At 49.4% G+C, this 14,216-nt stretch overlaps 1 pseudogene; it reads right to left on the bottom strand.

Annotated features, from left to right (window-relative positions):
* LOC139230236 (zinc finger protein 665-like) overlaps nt 1-13,625 on the bottom strand; it is a 167,064-nt pseudogene extending 153,439 nt beyond the window's left edge.
* Nucleotides 13,626-14,216: the final 591 nt, after the last annotated feature.

The raw sequence follows: 14,216 nt of genomic DNA, 5'->3' as shown, positions 1-14,216 counted from the left end.
GCTTTCAGTATTTGAAAACCCTTTTGATATTTAGTATCGGTCTTCACGGCAGAAGATACTAAATACATCCCAATAAGAGATAATCAAGGGGCTACAGGGAAGGGGGAAACTTAAAACAATCACTATCACTAAAGAAAAAATAAGCAATGGGACTAAAGGTGGACAAGTCCCCTGGACCAAAGCTAGACAAGTTCCCTGGATCTGATGGCCTGCATCCTAGGGTCTTAAAAGAAGTGGCTGCAGAGATGGTGGATGCGTTGGTTGAAATCTGCCAAAACTCCCTGGATTGTGGAGAGGTCCCAGCAGTTTGGAAAACCATAAATGTAACACCGCTATTTAAAAAAGGATGGAGACAGAAAACAAGAAACTATAGACCAGTTAGCCTAACATCTGTTGTTGAGAAAAAGCTGGAGTCCATTATTAAGGAACCAGTAGTAGGACATTTGGAAAAGCATAATACAGACAAGCAGAGTCAGCATGGTTTTATGAAAGGGAAATCATGTTTGACAAATTTTCTGGAGTTCTTTGAAGATGTAATGAGCAGGGTGGATAAGGGGGAACCAGTGGATGTGGTGTATTTGGATTTCCAGGTTTTCAATAAGGTGCCACATAAAAGGTTACTGCAAAAGTTAAACGTTCACAGGGTTGGGGGTAATATATTAGCATGGAGAGAAGGTGGACTAACTAACAGAAGACAGAGAGTTGGGATAAATGGGTCATTTTCCGGTTGGCAAAGGATGACTAGTGGGGTGCTGCAGGGATCGGCCTTAACTATTTACAATCTATATTAATGACTTGTATAAAAGGGACAGAATATAATGTAGGCAAGTTTGCTGATGATACAAAGATGGATGGGAAAGCAAATTGGAGGAGGACACAAAGAATATGAAAATAGATGCAGACAGGCTAAGTGAGTGGGCTAATATTTGGCAGATTGAGTATAATGTGACAAACTGTGAGGTTATCCACATTGTATTTTTATTTTTCCTGCCAATTTATTATTTAAATGGAGAGACATTACAAAATGCTGCAGTACAGCGGGACCTGGTTGTCCTTGTGTGTGAAACACAAAAAGTTAGTGTGCAGGGAAAGCAAGTAATTCTGAAGCCAATGGAAATGTTGGACTTTATTGCAAGGGAGGTGGAGTATAAAAGCAGGAAATCTACAGGGTATTGGTGAGTACTGCGAACAGTTTTGATCTCCTCAAACTTAAGGAGGGATATACTTGCATTGGAGACAGTTCGGAGAAGCTTCACTAGTTTGATTCCTGAGATGAAGGGGTTGACATATGGGGATAGGTTGAGCAAGTTGGGCCTATACTCATTGGAGTTTAGAAGAATGAGAGGTGATCTTATTGAAACATATGATACTGAGGGGGCTCGACAAGGTAGATGCAGAGTGGATGGGCATAGTTTAAGAATAAGGGATTTAGAACTGAAATGAGAAATATTTTCTCTGAGGGTCGTAAATCTTTGGAATTCTCTACCCCAGAGAGCTGTAGAGGCTGGATCATTGAATATATTTAAGGTGGTGATAGCCAGATTTTTGAGCGATAATGGAGTGAAGGGTTATGGTGAGTGGCCAGGGAAGTGGAGCTGTGCCCAAGATCAGGTCAGCCATGATCATGTTAAATGACAGAGCAGGTTCAAATGGCCAATGGCCTACTCCTGTTCCTATTGCTTATGTTTTTTAAAGGGTGAATTATGGATGCAAACACAATCAGCATTACTTTTTATTTGACCCTTTTCCCATTGATTAATTGGTCAAATATCCAGAATATTAAACTCTAGACCAGTTATAGGGGGAATCATTATCAGCAGAAAGAAAGCCCAACTGTCAGAATGGACACGATTCAGTCTGGGACAACAGCAGAATCCAAACCCTGCAGTCACTTGTGAACTCGCTGGTGTGTCAGCAATTTGGATGACTGAGTGAATCCCTTCCCACATTCAGAGCAGGTGAATGGCCTCTCCCCGGTGTGAACTCGCTGGTGTGACAGCAGGCTGGATGATACAGTGAATCCCTTCCCACACTCAGAGCAGATGAACGGCCTATCCCCAGTGTGAATTTGCTGGTGTTGCAGCAGACGGGATGACCGAGTGAATCCCTTCCCACACTCCGAGCAGGTGAATGGCCTCTCCCCAGTGTGAACTCGCTGGTGTTGCAGCAGGCGGGATGAGGTGATAAAGCCCTTCCCACACTCGAAGCAGATGAATGGCCTCTCCCCAGTGTGAACTCGCTGGTGTTGCAGCAGGTGGGATAAGGTAGTGAATCCCTTCCCACACTCGGAGCAGGTGAACGGTCTCTCCCCGTTGTGAACTCGCTGGTGTATCAGCAGGTTGGATGACCGAGTGAATCCCTTCCCACACTCAGAGCAGATGAATGGCCTCTCCCCAGTGTGAACTCGCCGGTGATCCAGCAGATTAGATGACCGAGTGAATCCCTTCCCACACTCAGAGCAGGTGAATGGCCTCTCCCCAGTGTGAACTCGCTGGTGTTGCAGCAGGCGGGTTGATCGAGTGAATCCCTTCCCACACTCAGAGCAGGTGAACGGCTTCTCCCCAGTGTGAACTCGCTGGTGTTGCAGCAGTCGGGATGACCGAGTGAATCCCTTCCCACACTCGGAGCAGTTGAACGGCTTCTCCCCAGTGTGAACTTGCTGGTGTTGCAGCAGGTAGGATGAGGCAGTGAATCCCTTCCCACACTCAGAGCAGGTGAATGGCCTCTCCCCAGTGTGACTGCGCCGATGAACTTCCAGATCAGACGGGTAATTGAATCCCTTCCCACAGTCTCCACATTCCCACCGTTTCTCCATGCTGCGGGTGTCCTTGTGTCTCTCCAGGTTGGACGATCAGTTGAAACCTGGTCCACACACAACACGTGTATGGTTTCTCCCCACTGTCAATGGTGCAATGTTTTGTCAGGCTGTGTAACTGGTTAAAGCTCTTTCCACAGTCAGTGCACTGGAACACTCTCACTCGAGGGTGTGTGACTCGGTGCTTTTCCAGTCACACTGATGTTTGAAATCTGTTCCCACAGACAGAACAGACAAACATTTCTCCTTCCACATTCTAAGGCCGATGATATTCAGGTCCTGAGGAATCGAGTGGTTCTGTCAGATGTTTGGTTTGAATTTCCCGTCTGCAAATCCTGCCCATTGAATACCCTGGAAAAGGAGTTTACAAAAATCATTACTGCAAGTACAGGACAGAAATTCAGAACAGACAATTCTAGATTCTATGGAACATTCTTTCCTCTCTTGTTCCTCAAAAGGTGAAATTTCCCACCCCATACGTTCTTCCCCCTCTCTGTCCTGAAATTCAAACACATCACATGTCTGAAGGCAGCTTGTCCTCCACTCCCAATTTATCATCACTAACTCTGGCTGAGTTCAGTTCTGCACTCACTGGTTTCCCTCCCTCTCCTCCCCTGTAGGTGCTGAATCTGGCTGGGTTCAGTTCTACACTCACTGGTTCCCCTCCCTCTCCAACCCTCACCTGAAGGTGCTGACTCTGGCTGGGTTCAATTCTACATTCACTGGTTCCCCTCCCTCTCCTCCCTTGAAGGTGCTGACTCTGGCTTGGTTTAGTTCTACACTCACTGGTTCCCCTCTCCTGAAGGTGCTGACTCTGGCTGGGTTCTCTTCTACACTCACTGATTCCCTTCCCTCTCCTCCTCAGAAGCTGCTGACTCTGCCTGGGTTCAGTTCTATAGTCACTGGTTCCCCTCTCGTGAAGGTGCTGACTTTGGCTGGGTTCAGTTCTACACTCACTAGTTCCCCTCTCCTGAAGGTTCTGACTCTGACTGGGTTCAGTTCTACACTCACTAGTTCCCCCCGCTCTCCTCCCCTGAATGTGCTGACTCTGGCTGGGTACAGTTCTACACTCACTGGTTACTCACCCTATCCTCCCCTGAAGGTGCTGACTCTGGCTGGGTTCAATTCTACATTCACTGGTTCCCCTCCCTCTCCTCCCTTGAAGGTGCTGACTCTGGCTGGGTTTAGTTTTACACTCACTGGTTCCCCTCTCCTGAAGGTGCTGACTCTGGCTGGGTTCTCTTCTACACTCACTGATTCCCCTCCCTCTCCTCCCCAGAAGCTGCTGACTCTGCCTGGGTTCAGTTCTATAGTCACTGGTTCCCCTCTCGTGAAGGTGCTGACTTTGGCTGGGTTCAGTTGTACACTCACTAGTTCCCCTCTCCTGAAGGTTCTGACTCTGACTCTGTTCAGTTCTACACTCACTGGTTCCCCCACCTCTCCTCCCCTGAATGTGCTGACTCTGGCTGGGTACAGTTCTACACTCACTGGTTACTCACCCTCTCCTCCCCTTAAGGTGCAGACTCTGGCTGATTTCAGTTCTACACTCACTTTTTCCTCTCTTTCTCCGCCTTTGAAGGTGCTGACTCTGGCGGTGTTCGGTTCCACACACATTGGTTTCCCTCCCTGTGCTCCCATTAAGGTGCTGACTTTGGCTGTGTTCAGTTCTACACTCACTGGTTCACATCCATCTCTGCCCCTAAATGATCTGACTCTCGCTGGGTTCAGTTCTACGCTCACTGGTTCCGCTCCCTCCCCTAAAGATGCGGACTCTGGCTGGGTTCATTTCGACACTCACTGGTTCCTCTCTCTTAGCTCCCCTGAAGGTGCTGACTCTGGCTGGGTTCAGTTCTACACTCAATGGTTCCTCTCCCATGAAGGCGTTGATTCTGGCTGGGCTCAGTTCTACACTCACTGGTTCCCCTCCGTATCCTACCGTGAAGGTGCTGACTCTGGCTGGGTTCGGTTCTACACTCATTGGTTTCCCTCCCCAGAAGATGCTGACACTGGCTGCATTGAGCTCTACACTCACTGGTTTCCGTCCCCTGAAGGTGCTGACTCTGGCTGGGTTCAGTTCTACACTCACTGGTTCCCGTTACCTGAAGATGCTGACTCTGGCTGGGTTCAGTTCTACACTCACTGGTTCCCGTTACCTGAAGATGCTGACTCTGTCTGGGTTTAGTTGTACAGTCACTGGTTCTCCTCCCCAGAAGGTGCTGACTCTGGTTGGGTTCACTTCTACACTCACTGGTTCCCCTCCCTCTCCAACCCTCCCCTGAAGCTGCTGACTCTGGTTGGGTTCACTTCTACACTCACTGGTTCCCCACCCTCTCCTCCCCTGAATGTGCTGGCTCTGGCTGGGTGCAGTTCTACACTCACTGGTTCCACTCCCACTCCTCCCATGAAGGTGCTGGCTCTGGCTAGGTCCAGTTCTACACTCACTGGGTACTCTCCCTCACCTCCCCTGAAGATCTGACTCTGGCTGGGTAGAGTTCTAACTCATTGTTCCCCTTCCTCTCCTCCCCTGTAGGTGCTGATTCTGGCTGGGTTCAGTTCTACACTCTCTAGTTTCAATCTCGCTGCTCTCCTGTAGGTGCTGGCACTGGTTGGGTTCAGTTCTACACTCCCTGGTTCCCCTCCCTCTCCTCCCCCAGAAGGTGCCGACACTGGCTGGGTACAATTCTATACTCACTGGTTCCCTCTTCTCCACTTCCCTGAACCTGCTGACTCTGGCTGGGTTCACTTCTACACTCATTGGTTCCCCTCCCTCTCCTGCCCTGAAGGTGCTGACTCTGGCTGGGTTCAGTTCTACACTCACTGGTTCCCCCCTCCTGAAGGTGCTAACTCTGGCTGGGTACAGTTCTACATTCACTGGTTCCCTGTCGTCTCCTCCGCTGAAGCTGCTGACACTGATTGGGTACAGTTCTACACGCATTGGTTGCCCTCCCTCTCCTCCCGTTAAAGGTGCTAACTCTGGCTGGCTTCAGTTCTAGACTCACTGGTTCCCCTCCCTCTCTTCCCCAGAAGGTGCTGACTCTGGCTGGGATTAGTTCGACACTCACTGGTTCCCCTCCCCTGAAGATGCCGACTCCGGCTGGGTTCACTTCTACACTCATTGGTTCCCCTCCCCTAAAGGTCGGACTCTGGCTGGGTTTAGTTCTACACCTACTGGTTCTCTCCCTCTCCTCCCCCAAAGGTGCTGACTCTGGCTGGGTTCAGTTCTACACTCGCTGGTTCCCCTCCCCTGAAGGTGCTGACTCTGGCTCGATTAAAATTGTACACACACTGGTTTTCCTCCCTCTGCTCCCCTTAAAGTGCTGATTCTGTCTGCGTTCAGTTCCACACTCACTGGTTCCCCTCCCTCTCTTCCCCTGATGGTGCTGACTCTCTGGGTTCAATTCTACACTCACTGCAGCCCTCCCCTGGAGGTGCTGAATCTGGCTCTGTTTAGCTATACACTCACTGGTCCCCCTCCCTCTCTCTCCCCTGAGGGTCCTGATTCTGACTGGGTTCAGTTCTACATGGTTCCCCTCTCCTGAAGGTGCTGAATCTGGCTGGGTTCAGTTCTACACTCACAGTTTCCCCTCCCTCTCCTCTCCTCTCCTCCCCTCCCCTAAAGGTGCTGACTCTGTCTGTGTTTAGTTCTATACTCACTGGTTCCCCTCCCTCTCTTCCCCTGATGGTGCTGACTCTGGCTGGGTTCAATTCTACACTCACTGGAGCCCTCCCCTGAAGGTGCTGAATCTGGCTCTGTTCAGTTGTACAGTCACTGGTGTCCCCCCACCCTCTCTCTCTCTCTCTCTCCCGAGGGTGCTGATTCTGGCTGGGTTCAGTTCTACATGGTTCCTCTCTCCTGGCTGGGTTGAGTTCTACACTCACTGGTTCCCCTCCCTCTCCTCTGCTGAAGATGCCCACACTCACTGGCATCCCAACCTCTCCTTCCCTGAAGGTGCTGACACTGTCTGGGTACAATTCTATACTCACTGGTTCCATCTCGTCACCTTCCCTAAAGCTGCTGACTCTGGTTGGGTTCAGTTCTATAGTCACTGGTTTCCCTCTCCTTAAGTTCCTGACTTTGGCTGGGTTCAGTTCTACACTCACTGGTACCCCTTCCTCTCCTCCGCTGAAGGTGCTGACACTAGCTGGGTACAATTCTATACTCAATGGTTCCCTCTCGTCCCCTCCCTGAAGGTGCTGACACTGTCTGTGTTCACTTTTACACTCACTGGTTCCATCTCGTCCCCTTCCCTGAAGCTGCTGACTCTGGTTGGGTTCAGATCTATAGTCACTGGTTCCCCTCTCCTTAAGTTGCTGACTTTGGATGGGTTCAGTTCTACAATCACTGGTTTCCCTCCTTTTCTTTCCCTGTAGGTGCTAACTCTGGCTGTGTTTAATTCTACACTCACTGGCTCCCCTCCCTCTCTTCCCCTGAGGGTGCTGACTCTGGCTGGGTTCAGTTCTGCATTCACTGGTTCCCCTCTCCCGAAGCTGTTGACTCTGGCTGGGTTTACTTTTATACTCATTGGTTCCCCTCCCCTGAAGAAGGTGTGACACTAGCTGCGTTCAGTTCTACACTTACTGGTTCCTGTCCTTCTCTTCCCCTGAAGGTGTGACACTAGCTGGGTTCATTTCTACACTCACTGCATCCCTCCCCCAGCTCCCCTGAAGGTGCTGACTCTGGCTGGCTTCAGTTCTACACTCACTCGTTGCCCTTCACTCTCCTCCCGTGAAGCTGCTAACTCTGGCTGGATTCAGTTCTAAATTCATCAGTTACCCTCCCCTGAAAGCACTGACTCTGGCTGGGTTCAGTTCTACACTCTCTGGTTCCCCTCTCCTGAAGGTGCTGACTCTGGCTGGGTAAAGTTCTACACTCACTGGTTCCCCTCCCTCCCTTCCCATTAAGGTGCTAACTCTGGCTGGCTTCAGTTCTACACTCACTGGTGCCCCTCCTTCTCCTCCCCTGAATGTGCTGACTCTGGCTGTGTTTAATTCTACACTCACTGGGTCCCCTCCCTCTCTTCTCCTGAAGGTGCCGAGTCTGGCTGACTTCAGTTCTGCAATCACTGGTTCCCCTCCCTCTGTTCCCCTGATGGTGCGGTTGGGTTCAATTCTACACTCAGTGGAGCCCTCGCCTTAAGGTGCTGAATCTGGCTCTGTTCAGCTGTACACTCACTGGTCCCCTTCTCTCTCACTCTCTCACTCTCTCCCCTGAGGGTGCTGATTCTGGCTGGGTTCAGTTCTACATGGTTCCCCCTATCCTGAAGCAGCTGAATCTCTCTGGGTTCAGTTCTGCACTCAGCGGTTCCCCTCCCTCTCTTCCCCTGATGGTGCTGACTCTGGCTGGGTTCAATTCTACACACACTGGAGCCCCTCCCCTGAAGAGGGTGTGACACTAGCTGGGTTCAGTTCTACACTCAGTGGTTCCTGTTTCTCTCCTCCCCAGAAGGTGCTGCCTTTGGCTGGTTTCATTTCTACACTCACTGGATCCTTCCTTCAGCTCCCCTGAAGGTGCTGACTCTGGCTGGCTTCAGTTCTACACTCACTCGTTCCCCTTCACTCTCCTTCCATGAAGCTGCTAACTCTGGCTGGATTCAGTTCTAAATTCATCAGTTCCCCTCCCCCGAAGGTGCTGACTCTGGCTGGGTTCAGTTCTACACTCACTGGTTCACCTCTCCTGAAGGTGCTGACTCTGGCTGGGTACAGTTCTACACTCACTGGTTACCCTCCATCTCTTCCCGTTAAGGTGCTAACTCCGACTAGCTTCAGTTCTACACTCACTGGTTCCCCTCCCTCTCTTCCCCAGAAGGTGCTGACTCTGGCTGGGATTAGTTCTACACTCACTGGTTCCCCTCCCTGAAGATGCCGACTCCGGCTGGGTTCACGTCTACACTCATCGGTTCCCCTCCCCTAAAGGTCGGACTCTGGCTGGGTTCAGCTCTACACCTACTGGTTCCCTCCCTCTCCTCCCTAAAGGTGCTGACTCTGGATTGGTTCAGTTCTACACTCACTGGTTCCCCTCTCCTGAAGGTGCTGATTCTGGCTCGATTAAAATTGTACACACTGGTTTTCCTCCCTCTGCTCCCCTTAACATGCTGATTCTATCTGCTTTCAGTTCCACACTCACTGGTTCCCCTCCCTCTCCGACCCTCCCCTAAACGTCGGAGTCTGGCTGGGTTCAGTTCTACACTCACTGGTTCCCCTCCCTCTCCGACCCTCCCCTAAACGTCGGAGTCTGGCTGAGTTCAGTTCTACACTCACTGGTTGCCCTCTCCTAAAGGTGTTGACTCTGCCTGGGTTTACTTTTACACTCACTGCTTCCCCTCCCCTGAAGGTCTCTCTCTGGCTGGGTTCACTACATACTCACTGGTTCCCCTCCCCTGAAGGTGTGACACTAGCTGGGTTCGGTTTTACACCCACTGGTTCCCATCCTTCTCCTCCCCTGAAGGTGTGACTCTGGCTGGCTTCAGTTCTACACTCACTGCTTCCCCTCCCTCGGATCCACTCGAGGTGCTGAGTCTGGTTGGCTTCAGTTCTGCACTCACTGGTTCCCCTCCTTCTCCTCCCCTAAAGGTGCTGACTCTGGCTGTGTTCAGTTCTACACTCACTGGAGCCCTCCCCTGAAGGTGCTGAATCTGGTTCTGTTCAGTTATACACTCATTGGTCCTCCTCCCTCTCTCTCTCTCTCTCCCGTGAGGGTGCCGATTCTGCCTGGGTTCAGTTCAACATGGTTCCCCTCTCCTGAAGGTGCTGAATCTGGCTGGGTTCAGATCTACACTCATTGGTTCCCCTCTCCTGTAGGTGCTGGCTCTGGCAGGGTTCAGTTCTACACTCCCTGGCTCCCTCCCTCTGCTACCCTTAAGGTGCTGACTTTGGATGAGTTCAGTTCTGTACTCACTGGTTTCCCTCTCTCTCCTCCCCTGTAGGTGCTTACTCTGACTGGGTTTAGTTCTACACTCACTGGATCCCCTCCCTCACCGACCCTCGCCTGAAGGTGCTGACTCTGGCTGGGTTCAATTCTACACTCACTGGTTCCCCTCTCCTGAAGATGCTGACTCTGGCTGGGTTCAGTTCCACACTCAGTAGTTCCCCTCGTCTCCTCCCCAGCAGGTGCTGACTCTGGCTGGGTTCAGTTCTACACTCACTGGTTCCCCTCTCTCTCCTCCCCTGAAGGTGCTGACATGGCTGGGTACAATTCTACATTCACTGGTTCCCCTCCCATGAAGGTGCTAGCTCTGGCTAGGTTTAGTTCTACACTCACTGGTTCCCCTCCCTCACCTCCCCCTGAAGATCTGACTCTGGCTGAGTAGAGTTCTAACTCACTGGTTCCCCTCCCTCTGCTCCCCTGTAGGTATTGACTCTGGCTGGGTTTCAGTTCTACACTCCCTGGTTCTCTCCCTCTGCTCGAGGTGCTGGCTCTGGTTGGGTTCAATTCTACACTCACTGGTCCCCCTCCCTCTCCACCCCTGAAGGTGCTGACTCTGTCTGGGTTCAGTTCTACACTCACTGGTTCCCCTCCCTCTCCTCCCCTGAAGGTGCTGACTCTGGCTGGGTTCAGTTCTACACTCACTGGTCCCCCTCCCTCTCTCTCCCCTGAAGGTGCTGAATTCAATTCTACATTCACTGGTTCCCCTCCCTCTCCTCCCCTGAGGTGCTGAGTTTGGCAGGTTTCAATTCTACACTCACTGTTCCGGTGAAAAGGGATTGATATTATTTCTGTCACTCATTGGTACAATGGAACAGTTTTAAATTGCTTGGTTATGGTAAACTAGACAATTTATGTGTCACTTTCTGATGCTGTCTATCATTCTAGGATTGACTGCTGATTATGGGATAGACACTATACCTCGCATTCTCTGATACTGCTATCAATATGGGATATATTTGTTAACATAGGATAGATATTGCATCTCTCAATCTCTGCTACAGTGAGGCAGAGTTGGATTGCCAGGTGAGTTTTTTTTTTAAATAGATACTGTCTCTGTTATTCTCTCATTCTATGTAATAGTTTCTGATGACAGGTGAGTGTTGGATAGATAGTGCCTGTCCTTCTCTGACACTGTGTGACAGGTGAGTGTTGGATAGATACTGCCTCTCTCATTTTATGACACGATGTGACAGATTCTGATTGACAGGTGAGTGTAGGATGGACACTGCAACTTTCAATCTCCGGTGCAGTGTCAGTGTGGGACTGACCGGTGATTATAGGATAAATACTGATATTTTCACTCTCTGATCCATTGACAGGTAAATATAGAAGTAATATTGTGGCTGTCTGGTATGGGAGCCTGGGTTTGACCCCGTATCTGCCCATCACTGGTATGTCTGCATGTCAGTTTCTGATAGGAGAGTGCGGGTTTTATCCTGTACCTGTCAATTTCTGGTAATTGCCTGTGGGTTTCATTTTGTATTTTTCCATTCCTGGTGTGTGAGTGTGTGTGTTTTGTGTTGTACCTGTCCATCTCTATTATGTGAATGTGAGCCCTACTCCATACCCATCATTCTCCAGTATGTTAGTATTGTTTTACTCTGTACCACCAATTCCTGATAGAGTATTCGTTTTACTTTCTAACTGTCAATTTTTGTCCTGGAGGTGAGTGTTTATGTTCTGGTGAATGAGTCTGAGTTTTACTCTGTATCTATCTGTCTCTGGTATGTGAATGTGGGCCTTTCTCTGTATCTCTCCATTTCTGTTATAAGAGTCTGGGTTTTATTCTGTACCTATCAAGTGCTGATGTGCGATTGTGGACCTTACGTTATACCTGACAGTTTCTGCTTAATTCAGAGTGGGTTTTCCTTTGTACCTGTCAGTTTCTGGTATGGAAGAGAGGTCTTTACCCTGTAGTTGTCAATTACTGGTAAGTGAGTATGTCAATTTATATTATGGGAATATGGATTTTAATATGTCAGCCTCTGATGTGTGTATGTGGGTTTTATACTGTATCGCTCAGTCTCTGATATGCAAGTGTGTTTATTTTTATGTACCGGTCAGGTTTTGGTGTGTGTTGAGGTTTAATCTGTGCTGCTCAGTCTCTGGTATGTTAGTCTGGGTTTAATCTGTACCTATTTGTTCCTGCTACTTGATTGTGTGTTTTAGACAGTACCTGTCAGTTCCTGCTATGTGAGTGTGGAATTTACTCTGTATCTGCCAGTCTCTGGTATGTGAACGTAAGAATCAATTTTACTTTTTACCTGTATTTCTCTGATACGCGAGTGAAGATTTTGCTTTCTACGTGTCATTTTTCTGATGTGTGCATGTGGGTTTTACTCAGCCCCTATCAGTTTCTGTGATGCAAGTAACAATTTTACTTACTGCCTTTCAGTTTTCCGATATGTGCAGATGGGATTTACACTTTAGCTGTCACTCTCTGGTATGCAAGTGTGAATTTTATTCTGTTACTGTCACTTTCGTATATGTGGGTGTGTGTTGTATACTGTATCGGTTAGACTATGGTACGGGAACGTGGATTTCATTCTGCACCTATCATCTTCTGGTATGTTCGGGGGGGTTAAATACCTGAATCTGTCAGATTCTGAAACATGAATATGGCTTTTGCTCTGTACCCATCAGCTTCTGATATAAGAGTGTAGTTCATACGTTCTATTTGACATTTTTTCTGATAGTTGATTTTATTCTCTACCTGCCAGTTTCTGGCAAGTGAGTGTGGGTGTTTAATGTACGTGTCAGTGTGATCTGTTTCAATGGTGAAACAGTATCTGATTTTACTGCTCCATGTGGCTGTAAGATTCACAATGTAACTCTGCCACTTCAGATCATTGTGGGTCTGACAGCTTCTGCTGCCTGTGATAATAGGATTGAGGCCAGTTCTGTGTCTCTGCGCTCTGTAAGTGATAATCTACTTACTGTGTGTGAGATGAAGCTGCCTGCACTGTTCCTTGTGTTCCAGGTGGAGGAAAGATCACATTTGTTCTGGCTGGTTGAAGAATTTTGCTCTGAGAATAATAATACGAGAATATTAGAAGTTTTAAGATATGGATGCGGGGGAGAATATGATGTATCTGAGGGAGCGACAATGTATCTCTCGATCACCAGCAACTTGGTTCTGGAGAATTCAGCTCACCAAAACAATATAATCCATCTTTAAAATATCTTCTCCCACACTCCTCTCCTGGTGCCTGCAATAAATGCACTTTGTGAAACTCCCCACATCCTCACTGTCAGGCTGTGTTTCCACTGTTCACTGTCCAAGAACAACAGACACGGTGAGATTGGAACTGAATCAGGAACATTCACGACTGATTCGGGGAAAGAAAGCAGCAATGATTTGAAAGAGCGAGGTGATTTACTTCTCTGCTAGCTTACACTGTCCACACACAGCCCGAAAATGGCCTCTCCCTTCCCCCACTCACTCCATGTTCCGGAACTAGTTCCTGCTTCACTCTGCCTCTTACACACAGCTCCCGACGGAACTAAACCAGGAACGTTCACTATTGGTTTGGAGAGAGAAAGCAGCAGATTGTAAATAGCAGATTCTGCCCATTCTGTCTCCCTTACCCTGGACACACGCTGTCCACACACAGCCCGAGAATGGCCTCTCCCTTCCCCCACTCACACCACACACTGAGACTGGTTCTTGGTCCACTCTGCCTCTTACACACAGCCCCCGACTCCCCCTGAACTCAATGCCGATCTCTGAGCCCATCTGCGGACACGCTCCCAAAGCGCTGCGCTGCTGTAAGGAGGCTGCTGCTCGCTACCTTACCCCGGGGCCGCGGTGTCTCCATTCCCGGCTGTTTTAAACCATCTTCTTCCGCTCACTGAGTGAATGGCGATCACAAGCAGGGCTGGGGGAGGGGAGGGCGCATGCGCTCTTCTGCTCACTGGGGGCGGGGCTTAACCGCGCATGCGCAACTCTTTGCACTAATTCAGCCTGTAAAAATCAAAGTGCACTTTTCCCAATTTACTTTTATGAGAATCTGAGCAAAGGAACTGGGCCCGGAGGGAAAGGACAGAGAATGATTAAAGCTGGGAGCCTTGTCCCTTGGAGATGCTCAATTTGGGATCATTCCGTGCAGGGTAGTTCTCTCCATGAGCTCGTCTTCACAAAGCAATCCTGCAGCAACATCGGAGGGACGAGGGAGTGGGAGTGTTTGCTGGGACCGTGCAGGAGTTAATATCTGACAGAAACAGTCCGAGATCAGTTTAATTAGAGTAAAACACTCGGTCACTGAGAGTAATACCGAATGGCCCTGAGCTGCAAGATTGCAGAGATTACAACAGGCAAGCGAGGATTAAATGTGTGCCATTGTTTCTCTCACTCTCTGACACTGTCCCGCAGTGTGGGATGAATAATGCGTCTGTCTCTGGTACAATATCAGTGAGAGAGGAGACTGCATTTTCTGTCTCTCCAATGGGAACTTTCAGGATAAAACGGGACTTCAC

Source organism: Pristiophorus japonicus, chromosome 19 (genome assembly GCF_044704955.1).
Source record: "Pristiophorus japonicus isolate sPriJap1 chromosome 19, sPriJap1.hap1, whole genome shotgun sequence".
NCBI classification, from domain to species: Eukaryota; Metazoa; Chordata; class Chondrichthyes; family Pristiophoridae; genus Pristiophorus; species Pristiophorus japonicus.
Note: the sequence above shows the minus strand (reverse complement) of the source record. Positions and strands in the feature narration are given on the sequence as shown.